At 33.0% G+C, this 14213-nt stretch overlaps 1 long non-coding RNA gene across 8 annotated transcripts in view; it reads right to left on the reverse strand.

Moving 5' to 3' along the window:
* LOC148599830 (uncharacterized) overlaps nt 1-14213 on the reverse strand; it is a 30865-nt gene that overhangs the window by 14627 nt on the left and 2025 nt on the right. For all 8 annotated transcript variants that reach the window (XR_015918043.1, XR_015918040.1, XR_015918041.1 and 5 more), the window contains exon 2: nt 8020-8161. This is a non-coding gene — a long non-coding RNA (uncharacterized LOC148599830). The remainder of the gene's footprint in view (nt 1-8019; nt 8162-14213) is intronic.

A 14213-nucleotide genomic window follows, 5' to 3' on the forward strand; every position in this document is an offset into this window, starting at 1 on the left:
CTAATTCTATTTTATTTCAAATGAAAGCTTGATAGGCTTTGGCGAAACTGAATGCGATACAAGCATGTCACTGATTTCAAGAGTTATGTCCCTTACCCTAGGTCTACTTCCGTGATTCAGTATAGACAATCATTACAAAATATCATATTGTATACATGTACAAAAGAAATTTTTGCATACATTTAGGTCAGAAATATTTCAACTTATAATACTGTTAATATTTTTTCCCTATTTAGTCCATTGTGAAAAATCATGCAGTATATTTCCATATTTTACTCTGTGCCTTAAAGATAAATTCAGGAAAAATTACGGGTGAGTTCCGAACGTCGATTTTGATATTGCATGGTTGTCGTCTGGGAAACAACCAACCAAAGCGGGACAAGACATCACCTTTTTGTTGAAAATGGAGAATTGTCAGAAACCCCCAAATCCAAAGCAAATGAAATTACCGGTCATAGACTTGTCAATAAAACAAGGTGAACATTTCCATTGATCAATAAGTCCAGTATTAGAAGAATATATGAAAAATCAAAATCGTAGGTGCAAAATGGGAAGACATGTTTGTAATAAAGATTCTTTGAAATTTCCATTCCATTCAGTAGTGTAGAAAATGTTTCAGATTAGTACTTCATATATTTCAGACAGTTATTCCAGTTGTTATTATTTTTTTTGTTGTTGTTCCTACTTAAGCATTTTTTCACAAAATCATACATGTAGCACAATAGACTTTTGAATTATTTTTGTAGTCCAATAAATTGAAGATATTTCTGCAGAAAAATGAACTGCAATAAGTCACCTGAAATTTACCTACCTAGTGATTAGTATGAATGTTTTGAAAAGCATGCACCTTTGTTGTGATAACCACTGACATCTAATATATTTAGTAACGGGGCCATGTTTTTCAACAGAATGAAAATCCCCACATCAGTTCTATATAGGATACCCCAAGGAACATTCATTCCAAGTTTGGTTTCAATTGGTCCAGTAGTATCAGAGCAGAAGATTTTTTTAAAGAAATAATATTAAAAATAGCAAAATTCGTTGAAAAAGGGCAATAGCTCTAAAATGGCTTTATAGATTAAAACAAAAATTTGACCACATTTAGATCTCATCATGCTGAATACTTTCAACTTTTCAAAATTTAGCTTAGCCTAAAGGTTTTGGAGATAAATGGGAAAAAACTATTGTCTGACACCTATGTTCTATTTTAAGTAACAGCGGCCATGATTTATGATGGATTAAAAATCCCCAAATCAGTTCTATGCATGATACCCCAAGAAAAATTTATACCAAGTTTGGTTACCATTGGTCAAGTAGTGTCAGAGGAAAAGGGTTTTGAAAAATTGTCAACGAAGGACCACTACGGACACCAAGTGATGACAAGGTGAGCTTAACACAGCAAAAAACATCGAAAAAGGGCAATGCTGAACACTTTTTATGTCAGAACTTGGGTAAACCTAATGGTTTTGGAGATACATATATGGAATGCCGCAACTGTCTTTTGTTGATGGTTTTCTATATACGCAGTACATTTCTCATTATACACAGTACATTTTATGGTATACATAGTGTATTTCACATTATACGTGGTCGTGGACTCATTATACACAGTGTATATAACTTTATGTGTAGTATAACTGTCATTATACGTGGTGCGTTTTTCATAATATGCAGTACAAAACTGTGTATACGCAATACTTTTTACATTATACGTGGTACATACATCATTATACGCATTGCATTTTGCAATATACGCTGTACATTTCATGTTATACACAGTACATTTTCTAATATGAGCAGTAGATTTCACAGTATGAGGAAAGACATTATAGGCAGTATTTTACGCCTATTTGCAGTAGTTTCAACTTTATACATAGTACTTTGTTTTATATATGCAGTGGAAAATTCACTGGTTGGTATTCCAATGGGAACAAATTGTGCTCCTGTACTTGTGGGCCTATTCTTACACTCTTATGAGGCTATACAAATGACGTACTATTGTTAAAGCTGTCATTTTCGTAAATTTTTGTTTCAGTTGAAATATGCCTTAACTCTGAATTATTTCTACTAAATTGTACTTTTCTTGTACAATTTCATTTGATATCCACAAATAAAATGCTTTAAATACATGAAATAGGTGTCTATATATTTATTGTCTTGCAAGACAAAAAATTACCTAGATAAGTTCATATGCATGTGACTTCTTGTGACCTTAATCCACACATGTGCTGTAAGGGTGACCTCTTTAATAACAAATCTGATTGCAAAGCAAAAGTGGTTTTTCAACGGTAAGGAAGACCGACGGACTCAAGCAGTAAAAGAAAAAAGTTCGAATACAATGCAAGGATCCTTTTGAAATTTACTTATTGGGACATAATGTGGCTCAAATATGGTCATTATTTATTTGAAAACTAATCAAGAAGTAGATGAAATGAAATGAAAACAAGACATGTGCTTACCTATGTATCCCTTATTGTTATTTTTTTACAAGAGTTAAAGTATTTTTAACCCAGGTTAATGTCCTGCCGACGATCTTTGGAAGTAATAGCGAAAAATAATTAGATCAGAGCTATCGATCTTCCCCGATTTAAAATTTTTAATGAAATATTTTGACTTTTCCTCGCTGAATTAGACAGTTATAATTAAAGGGGTTTTCCTGAAAAAAATTATCCACTAAAACAATTAAACATAATCTTGAAATTTTTTTTTACCAAATCACGGCATCTGAACGATACAACTCTGAACTTAATGAAATATTTTGACTTTTCCTCGCTGAATCAGACAGTTAAGAAGACTTTGAAGATTTTGATATTTTTTTTATATAATAAATAATGTGCAAATTGTACAGCAGATAGACTTTGATTGATCGTTAAAGGATGTGGAAGTGCCATAGGATACAGAAATTTGGAGTTTGAGTGATGAATTTCCAGTTTGTGCTCCATTTACTGGTACTCTGGGTCTTAAAATATCACTGCCTGATAACTCCAGTGAAATGGATTTTTTAAATCTAATGTTTAACAAGAGGCTCCAAAGAGGATGAATCGCTCACATGGTTAAAATTTTTGCCTTGGAAGGGCAAAAACTTTAACAAGGAGTTGTCCAAAAATTTTGACTCAAGAAGACTTTGGTATACCTTATCATAAGGATCATTTCATCATCGAAAATTTCTTTCTATCTATTATAGTTTCCAAGATATTGGCCGAAAACTGCTAAAAACCTCATTTTTTTACCTTGAAGGGCAATAACTCTGACAACTTTGATCCCCTTCAGACTTTTGTAGGCCTATTAATGAGAATCATTTCGGCAGTGAAATAATTTGCCTTAACCAAACGGTTCTGGAGATACATTGTATGTGAGAACAACTTCTGACTGACCCCCCTATGTTCTATTTTTAGCAACAGCAGCCATATTTTTCAATAAATCAAAAATCCTAACAGCAGAATATCCTAAGGAATATTCATACCAAGTTTGGTTCTTATTGGTCTGGTAGTGTTAGAGGAGAACACTTTTTAAAGAAATAAAAATAAAAATAGTGAAAAAAGGATTACCTGATCTCAGCCCAGCCGTATGATCAGAAAAGTGCAGATACACTGTATCTTAAAATTTTTGTGTATCTGTCATGGCTCATAGTTGAAGAAAAGATGGATGTTGACATGACAGATCAGTAGACCATTATAACTTGGTGCTAGGTTATTGGTATATACCCATTTGGTATGTTAGACCAAGAAAAGCTTTTATTTCTGGTTGGTGTACTCCATGTCATTTTATTACCACCTGGCATGTTTGTTATCTGGTTATTGGTGTAACTGTTTGGTTTTTTTTTTCTATCAATTTTTGTAAAAACCTATCATCAATTAAGAGTTGCCAAAAATAAAACGCCTCTTTTATTTGGTCCATTGTAGTCTGGGGGCCAGTTATTCCCCTATAGGTGTGAATATATGTGGCAGACCCCTTTCAAGGATATCAAATTTTGAATGCCAACCATCAGCAGAGTCACCCCTCTCATTGATATTAATGGGTACATCAATCTTTCTTCCGCTGCTAAAACTTCCCTCTGAGCATTTGCAACATCAGATTTGCTAAAACTTTCAAATTATGGTAAGTCATTGTGGAATTTATTACCTATTTATTTATATTGATATCAATAAATAATTTATTGATATCATTTAATGAATTGATATTACGGAGTAATTATTGATATCAATAAATGGTCACTTATTGATATCAGTAAATATAACACATTAATTCACTCATTAAAAAATAAAAGAATATATTGATATCAATAAATAGATGAATTATAAAGGTGCTGTTAAAAAGAGTGCCACTGGGTGGTTTAATCATGGTCAGAAAAAATGTTTGTCATTGCTTATTTTATTGGATATTGCCTGGCATGCATAATCCGGAATAAGGTCCAATAACATGTTAATTGATATTTATCAACATCTCAATAATTCATCTATTTATTGATATCAATAAATCATTTATGGGCATGTTGATAAATTACTACTAACATGTTATAAAATATTTATCAACATGTTATATATATTTATTAATATCAATAAATGGGGAATAAATTCCACAATGGCTTGCCATATCAAATTCACATTCAGGTTTGTCCGATGACATATTTAAGATCAGAGCAGAGTCTTCTGAAATTATCTCATATAAATATTAGTACTGAACTGGAGTATATTTCAAGTCAATATTATTCCCATACAAGAGGCTCCCAGGAGCATGTTTTGCTCACCTGATTAACTTTTGCCTTTCAAAGGCAATAAATTTAACAAGATGTTGTCCAACAATTTTGACTCAAAAAGACATTTGTAGGACTTATCATAGGAACCATTTCAGCAATTAAGAGTTTCTTTCTTAGATATTGGCTGAAAACCTTAAAAAAAAAACAAGAGGCTCCAAGGACACTGAATCGGTCACCTGGTAACTTTTCACCATTCAATGGCAATAACTCTTACAAGGAGACGTCTGACAACTTTAATCACTGGAGACTTTTTTAAGCCTTACAATAAGGTTCATTTCAGAATTTGGCTAAACCTAATGGTTTTGGAGATAAAATATACGGAAAAGCTACTGTCTGACCCCTGTTCTATTTTTAGTAACTTTGTCTTTCAAGGGCAGTAAATTTAAGAAGAATTTCTATCAAAGTTTTCAAGACATTAGCTGAAAACTGTAAAAAAAACCTGCCATTTTTTTCCTTTTCCCTGGGCAAAAACTCTTAGAAGGAATCATCTGACAATTTTTATCCCTGAAGACTTATGTAGTCCTAATAATATGGATTATTTCAGCTATTGAAAGAATTTGGCTATACCTACAATTGGAGATATATGCTAAAAACTACTGTCTGACCCCTATCTTCTATTTTTAGTAATGGCAGCCATGTTTTTCGATAGATCAAAAATCCCCACTACAGTTCTATAAAGGATACCCCAAGGAACATTCATACCAAATTTGGTTTCAATTGGTCAAATAGTGTCAGAGAAGATTTTTAAAAGAAATAACATTAAAAATAGCAAAAAACATCAAAAAAGGACAATAACTCCCAACATGGCATAGGTATCACTAACTACTTTCGGGTCAAATGGCCACCCCACCTATGTAGTACCAAAAACACAATGAACCTAGACCTATGGTTTGTAAGTGCATTATTTGTGTGTATTCTGATTAAAAGTAGTCAAAATAAAGCTGAGAATGTGTACCGTATTTTCCATACTTTAAGTTGATGCGGAGTATCAGTCGAATTGCCTAACTTTGACCAAAATCGACGAAAAAAACATAGATAAGTCGAATTCGGCAGATAAGTCGAGGGTCAGACATGTACATTTATATCATACATGTCAGCAGAGATCCAAGTTGCGCTGTTTGTTTTCAACAGCATATTATACCAGTGATGTAACTAAGTATAAGATTTCTGAATTAAATAAATATCTCTGTTTTTGTTAAAGTGTACTTTGTCCGTGAGTTCAATTATTTTTATTGAATGGCTTGTCAATGGCTCTGAAGCCATAGATCATCAGGAGTACGAAATCATAAACATGTAAAACGTGGGCAGCCATGTGTAAAATAAGCGAGAAATTCGTTTGATGAATTGGTCATAATTATGAGCGGTAACTAGTAAACAATATTACCTGGTATTACAAAGTACAATAAAAAATATGTGTGGCCTGCAAATTTGGTTGCAGTTAATCACTTAGATAACACCTTAATTGAATTATAATTTGAGCCACGTGCAAATGTGTTACAACATACCGTAAATGGGTATAAATTTGCATATTAAAGGACTGATAACTCCAAAACACTCGGTAATGTTTAAAAAAAAGAGTTTTGTTAACGTATCTTCTAGAGTTTATTTATATTTTAATGGCTTCAAAGTTTCAGAGTTTTTATTAGCATCATCGTATTCATTCTGCTGTTTACCAAAAATTTTGAATTAAAACAATCAGAAGTGATTTAAACAAATCTAATGAAAAGCCTTGTTGATGAACATATTTCTTGAAAAATCCTTAGATAAGTCGAAATGGACGATAAGTCTAGGCTGACACTTTGTTGAAAAAAATATCGACTTATAGTCCGGAAAATACGATACTTTAAAATCATATATGTAATTTACTACAAAAGTGTATGAATATTGTTTACATGTGTGAGTAATTTGCCTCCATGCTGTCAGTTAGCAGAAAAGGTAAAGATGTTGATTTTCATTTTTTTTTTAATTCAAGTACATGTACATTTTGTGAAGAATTTCTATGGACATTGTACCATTAGAGTAATGATTTTGAAAGCCTTATTTTCCAAGCTTTGTAATGGTATGCAACTTTAAGGTGTCATTTGTCCTGGGAATTCGCAGTGAAACATTAAAAATTACTTGTTTAACATGTAAAGTAATAGAAATGTTAGAAGTGGTTAAGGAGACCTTAACAGGTTAGAACAAAAAATTTACTACAGATAGATCTCATCATGCTGAACATGTTTACCCATGTCAAAATTTAACCAAACCTAATGGTTTTGGAGATATGTGAAAAACTATTGTCTGACCCCTAAGTTCCATTTTTATCAATGGCGGCCATGTTTTTCGATGGATCAAAAACTCCACATCAGTTCTATGCAAGATACACTGAAAACATTCATACCAAGTTTGGTCCCAATTGGTCAAGTAGTGTCAGAGGAGAAATGACGTTAAATCTTCTTTTAAGAAATGACATTAAAAATAGCAAAAAAACACTGAACAAGAGGCTCACAGGAGCCTGAATCGCCCACCTGGTCCAATTTTGCCTTTCAAGGACAATAAATTGAACAAGAAATTGTCCAACTATTTTCACTCAAGAAGACTTTGGAAGAATTTATCATAAGGATCATTTCAGAAATTGAAATTTTCTTTCTATCTATCATAGTTTTCAAGATACTGGCTGGAAACTGTAAAAAAAAAGTCATTCTTTCCTTTTCAAGGGCAATAACTCTTACAAAGAGTTGTCTGACAACTTTTATCCCTGAAGACTTTTGTAGTCCTAATAATAAGGATCATTTCAGCTATTGAAAAAATTTAGCTAAACTTAACAGTTTTGGAGATGTATGCGAAAAACTACTGTCTTGACCCCTATGTTCTATTTTAATTAACAGCGGCCATGTATTTCAATGAATCAAAAATACCTACATCAGTTATATGCAGGATACCACAAGGAATATTCATACCAACTTTGGATCCAAACGAGTCAAGTAGTGTCAGAGAAGAGTTTTGAAAAATTGACAATGACGACGACAGGCACCAAACATTAAGTGATGGTAATAGCTCAAATTGCCTTGGCCAGGTAAGCTAAAAAGTATTGATGACTTAAAGTTGATGCCATTCAATGGATTTTATGCCAACCAAAACCAAATCACAGGTAAGTGAAGACATCATGAAGAACTCTCTTATATGCGATTTTTGCCTTTAAATTTGGTGTATCTAGTGAAAAAAATGAACACATCTGACTCCAGTGTCATTTATCAACAATGTTTTATATGAATCATTACCTTTAAAGTACCATAAATGTTCTATTGGCTGTAATTCTGTAATTTTATCAGTGGAGCACTGTGTTCTATGGCTGACAATACAGGTGTCCTTGTCTCGGGTTGTACTTAAAATACTTAGTACACCTGCCATGTTAAAATGCACCTGAAGAAGAAAAGCATATGCCTACTGCATTAATATTGTGTTTTCTGTGAAAGTAATGTAACATTAGCTTAGTAAGATGTATTTTGTTCAAATAAATTATACTTTCAGGCAATTATTTGTTGATGGGAAGTAAATCATTCTTGCACTGAGTGTCCGTCACCTTACCAAATAACTGTAGGGAGCATTTCAATTTCAAGACAGGGTTCCCACAACATTCTTATCCTGAAATTCAAGGACTTTTCAAGGTCTTTTTCTTGAATATATTCCTTGCTTCATATTGTTATATTGCACGACGGGTGATGCTAGCATAGCAGGAGATGCTTACCCTGTTGATGCACCTGATCTCACTCTAATTTGGAGTTAATGCGATCGATGCTTTATACCCGATTTGTTTTGTCCCTTGGATCCTTGACACTTGATTACTGGATGGTTTACTAGCTGGGACTGAAGTGGACTTTTTTAAGACAAGGATTGTCATTAATTATACATTTTACTGAAATGAAGTTCAGTTTACTCAAGTTCCAGCTGCTTTAAGGCCAAAAATTGGGTTTTTATACATGCAGCCATGGTCAATGCAATTTTAGACCATGTATAGGGGTACACATATGAAAACTCATTTTATGATGCTGACAATGACTTAAATTGATCAACTTCAAACATAGAGTGGTCTACACATATCAAATGTACATTGAAAACAATAAGAAGTGGTTTCAAAGCTAAAACTGTCACTCCAAATCAATTTAAACCAGACCTGTACAGAGCTTGTTCAAGTGCGATTGTGTCCGATATTAAAAGTTAGCCTTTATTTGGGTTTTGAATGATGAAAGATCTGAAACAAATGTAAAATAATGTAAGGTTCTAAGCTTATCAGGTACATAAGCAGACAGTCAGCTGTATTTTTCCAGTTTTTCTACAAAAAAATTCATTTTTGAAACCTTATAGTGTATGTGGAACTCTAAAATTAGGTGTTTTTGAGACATCACAAGGTATATACATGTAGTGACTTACATTAGATCCATGAATATCAATGGAATGAATATATTAGGTTTTTTTCACATTATTTATATTATTTACTAGCAAATACAAAAGATTCAGACCAATAAAACACATATCTGTGATTTTATAGATCCTAAGACAAGGCTGTGAAAACCCTTGATTTTGCCATATTTCATTGACTGGATTCATAAAAATTACACTAAATTGTCAGATTTCTGCCTAAACCTTGTTCATAAAGTATGTTTTTTGTTGATTTGATGTTCCTAGTGTATAGTTAGAGGAGAAAAACTCAAAGCTGTACAATATTTTCCCCACTGGTCTATATTTCATACCTAGCACCCTAGCAAAAGTGCAATTTCAATGGAAAATCCCATAGAAACCATATTTTTTATTTTAATTTCAGAAAATAGAGAATAAAGGGCCAAAATCTTATTATTTCATGTAGATTTACTGAATTCTTGAAAATAAACACCAAATTACCCCCAGCAAATACTAGCAAATAAAATTGCTGATACCCAGGCAACCCCCTTATTAGATCAATAAATGTGCTCAATTTGAATAAAAACTGCACTCATGTCAAGATGAACCTTTTTTGACTTCAAGTACAAAGTTTCATCATGATTAGATGGAAAATATTTAAGTTATAGCAAATTTAGTATCAGTGGTACATTGCATGACTCGCATGTCCAATGGTCGAGGGAAATAAGGCCCCTCTAAAATGTACATTTTTTTTTAAATGCAATATTTTGTGATTTTTTACATTGGTTGCATCATATTATGTGTATTTGATGCAATGAAGTTCAGTTTACTCAAGTTCCAGCTGCTTTAAGTCATACGATGGTAGACTTTGGTGGTATTCATTTGTTGATTTGTGTATGTTTGGTTTATAATCAAACCTGTCGATATTCTCTTCATGTCTTGACTGGGTGAATTTATGGTCAAGAGTAGACAGATGTTAACAAGATTGAATAGCATCATGGGAGATATCATAGGGAGAAAAAAACACAATGGAGAAAATTTTAATTTGTCTTGTGTTTTTTTGTAGAAGGTTTGGAATTATCTCAAACTACAATTTTCAGGTTCATCTGTATTCACCTTAATGTGTCACTTACCTTTTGGTGGAATATATATATGTCCATATGTCCATATTCAGACCCCCCACCCCCGAAGTGACAGTATGGTTTTTCACATAAGACTTATGTAACAAATAACAAAGCCCAACAGATAATTTTTTGTTTTCCAAAATGTCCAAAGGTTACATGTATATTCTTTTACCCTTTTCAATGGCTATGCCATTTTATGACCGCATAATTTACTGCATTTTGTAAATAATTTTGTGTTTACGAGTTCAATTTCTTTAGTTTGTCGTTCTTTGCGACCTTTTATAGGAACTTAGATTTATTTTAATTTAGTTGAAGAGTTGTCTCCACTTGAGACGCCAAAAGATGATTTGATGTTTGTGTCTAGTAGGATCTATTTATAGATTATGATTTATGGACACAGGTGTTATATTGTGTTATATTTAATTCATATGACATCTGAAAATAGTGTTTTGTCTCTATACTTTCTACAGAAAAAGGGGGCACTATTTGTATTCAATTCAGCCAATGAACTTTATTATAAAGTTTGTCAATCACTCACTGCATTTGTTGTATTTGAATGATTGTAACATTCCTGATTTGGACGTCTAACTAGCCAGTTGTAATAAAGTATCTTCATTAACAGACCTTTGCATATTTTTAGTCTGCCAAAGACCAAGTGTCAGAAGCTTAGCTTCCTTCAGACCACTAAAATTGGTCACCTACTCGTAAGCCTAACTCTGTAAATGCTACCATTGTAAACAAAACACACAAAAAGTACCCATATTAAACTAAAGTCGTTGGGACACGATTCTAAAATTATAGCTTTACTGGTTGAATTTTTTACCATTCCTAGCTCCTTGCTTTGCCCCAACATTCTTCACTAAATTATTGTTCTTTATTTCTTGTAATAAGAACAACACTACTAGAAAATATGAACAATTCTGGGCTCCATCACAAAGCATATTTCAAGAATGACATTCCTTTTTCTATTTTAAATGAATCATTTAAATTGTATGGACGGTCAAATGCTTTTTTATTTAATAAAATGTTATTATTTTTGAGTATATACATATACAAGTGAAAGCCAGTGAGTGAGTATGTGTGTGTGTAAGGGTGTGTGTATAGGGAATAATAGGGAGTGCCAGTACTTTTTATTAGTGTTATTATTAGTCTTATTTCTGCAAGTTTGTAACAAAAAATAGTCTGTAATAGCTGTATGTAGTAATATAACAATATAACCTCTCAACATCTTAGTCTGGTGGTGGTTGTTAGGAGGAATGTAAATTCCAGGCTATTGAAAAACAAATAAAAGATAAAAAAATGTATATATAAAAAAAAAAGGTACTTCCCCACAGATCAACTTCTGGGACGTAATGTACATGTACTCCCATCCTGAATCTGCTAAAAGCGTTCGAAAGTTTGCTTTCACATTAAAAGTGGAATAGATTTACCAATATTACAGGTAATGAATGTGCGTACCACCTATGCATATTTACATACATGTATATACATCTCTCCTTTAAAGCCGAAATCTATGTCTGTGTGTGTGGAGGTGGGGGTAAAATGCTAAAATAAGGCAGCTAGGGCATTGAGAGTTCAAATTCTACGACAGTCGGTGGGTAGATTGAAAATTATATAGTAACATCACTTTTGTAAGAGTAATCAAGGGAACCAAGGTTATAGCGGTAACCAAAAGAATGTAATCCAGGGACAAAGACCAGACATGGAAAACAGACATTCACAACAAAGAACATAAAGTAACTAAAATCATACATACAAAGTAACAAAAGTAAATGAGCAACTCTGACTCCACTAAAAACTGGGAGCATGGACCAGGTGCACCGGTAGGGTAAGCAGTGAGTCAATGAACAGCCCCTGTGTATACGATGAACGGTCCCTTTGTAAACAATGGATAGTCCCTGGGCACACAATGAATGGTCCCTTTGTAAACAATGGATGGTCCATATGTATACATGCCACTCCTTGTTCTTAACTATTTTTTGGTTTGTTTTGTTTTGTTTTGTTTTTTTGTTTTTGTTTTTTGTTTTGATTTGAATCTTAATACAATATTGGACCCAATCGGGGTTTAATCGAGTTCAACATATTTCGAGAAATAGTTGTCCATTGAGGAAACCATTGTTACTTTAAATTGTATTTCAAATAACATAACACAATATTAAAAATGACATGTCTGCAAAATTGAAAATAAGTTTCCAAACATGATTTTTGTCCCGTAATTCTTGCATCTGTTATCCCTTTAGGGATTCAGCGCTGGAGATATTTTTTTTTGTTTTGACCACCATCAAAATTAAAAAAAAATATCTTCAGCACCGAATCCTTAAGGGATTATTGCATCTGAAGATTGGCTAAACTCTCCAGGCAAGGAGTGTCCGTCCTATGTTCCATTTTTTTTTTGAGGCGTGTGTACACTGAAAACGATGTATTGAATTATTGAATAATATGATCATTTATTAATACCAATAAAGGGACTGGTTCACTCCATTTTAACTCAAAAACCAGAATACTCCGGTTCCATGATATGTTTGTCGTTCCCGTAACCGTACAGGCTTTAATTGAGACATGCGACTTCCGCTATTTTGTTAAAAAAAATTATAGAAATTGATCATATTAAAGCACACAGAAGCTCATTGAGGGACCTGTCCTCATGTATCTGTAGTTGGCGGGACAAATAGACATGATTAAATCGTGTAAGTTGGCACGTATGACCATTTTTGATACTTTTACTCTATTGATTAAATGATTCTTGTGAAAATAGTACAGTAAGGTCAAGAGTCCAGCTCTAGAAACTAAATGACCAAGTTTGACTAGGTGAGCAATAAAGGTTGCCAGTACAGGTAGGATAACTCAGTTAATTCGTAGTGCATTTATGACAAATAATTAGCAAGAAACACACTAAAAAAAGAAACTGTATTCATATAAAATGAAGTCTTGGGGAATTAAATGTGGTCTATTACCTTTTAGATCGGCTTACTCTGAAACTCAAATAAATGCTTCCTTTGTTGAAAGCTCATTCATTTTTAAGTCTTAACTGCAAAGTTTTAAAGAAATGTGTTGAAAAAAAAAAGATTTATTGCAAAATTTATATCCATGGTGCACATGTATGTCGCGACTTCAACATTTTGCAGATTGGGTAAAGAAGTGTCTTCTAAATAGCCTCAATTCAAATATTTGAAGATTTTCTCAATCTTTTTTCCTTCATTTCAATTGCATTGCATGTTTCTGAAGTAGAAAACATGAGCTAGTCAGGTTTCCATCTGATTTAAGACAAAAATATGTGGATTAATACATGACCCCTCAGTATTTACTTACTTCTAAAGTGCTCGAGACACATTAAATGTATTTTTAAAAAAACCAGAGGCTGTCTTTTGAGTAATCTGTCAGATAAGGTCATTTAAATAAAGCTAAGACCAGGGCTGTTAAACTGCTAGTTTTGGTAAATATGCCATTTATACTAGGTTGTGTGCCCCAGGTGGTGGAATGGGTACCCTAGCGTGTTACATGCTGGGGTTGTCAGGCTAAAATACGGAAAACCTGACCGCAAACCATAGTGGTGCACCATTTTAAGATTACGTTTCAGTAGAAATAAATTCATCTTTTCTGATAGTCTTCAAGTCTTTTTCTAATTTATTTTAATTATTTAAAGAAGTGAATGCTATGTTTATAAAAACTTCGGGAAACAAGTGGATATATGTACGTGTATCTCCACTGTTCCACTGTTGTTGTTGTCAAGAACCTAACCCGCCTCGGAAAACTCCGATTATATTATCAAAATCGCAGCATAGCTTTTCTAAGATAGGAAAGGCAATAATTTTCTTGTTTGGAATTTGCAGCTGTCATCTGAACTTTGTTTATGTCAAATGTAAAATATTCCCACCATCCGTGGAGAACTGTAATATTTCCAATATTTGTAGTTTGAAACTAAAATTGATGTTGCTAGAGATGCCCTAAAGGGA

The sequence above is a fragment of the Perna viridis genome, chromosome 13 (genome assembly GCF_037379345.1).
Source record: "Perna viridis isolate PV_CMFRI_1.1 ecotype Kerala chromosome 13, ASM3737934v1, whole genome shotgun sequence".
NCBI classification, from domain to species: Eukaryota; Metazoa; Mollusca; class Bivalvia; order Mytilida; family Mytilidae; genus Perna; species Perna viridis.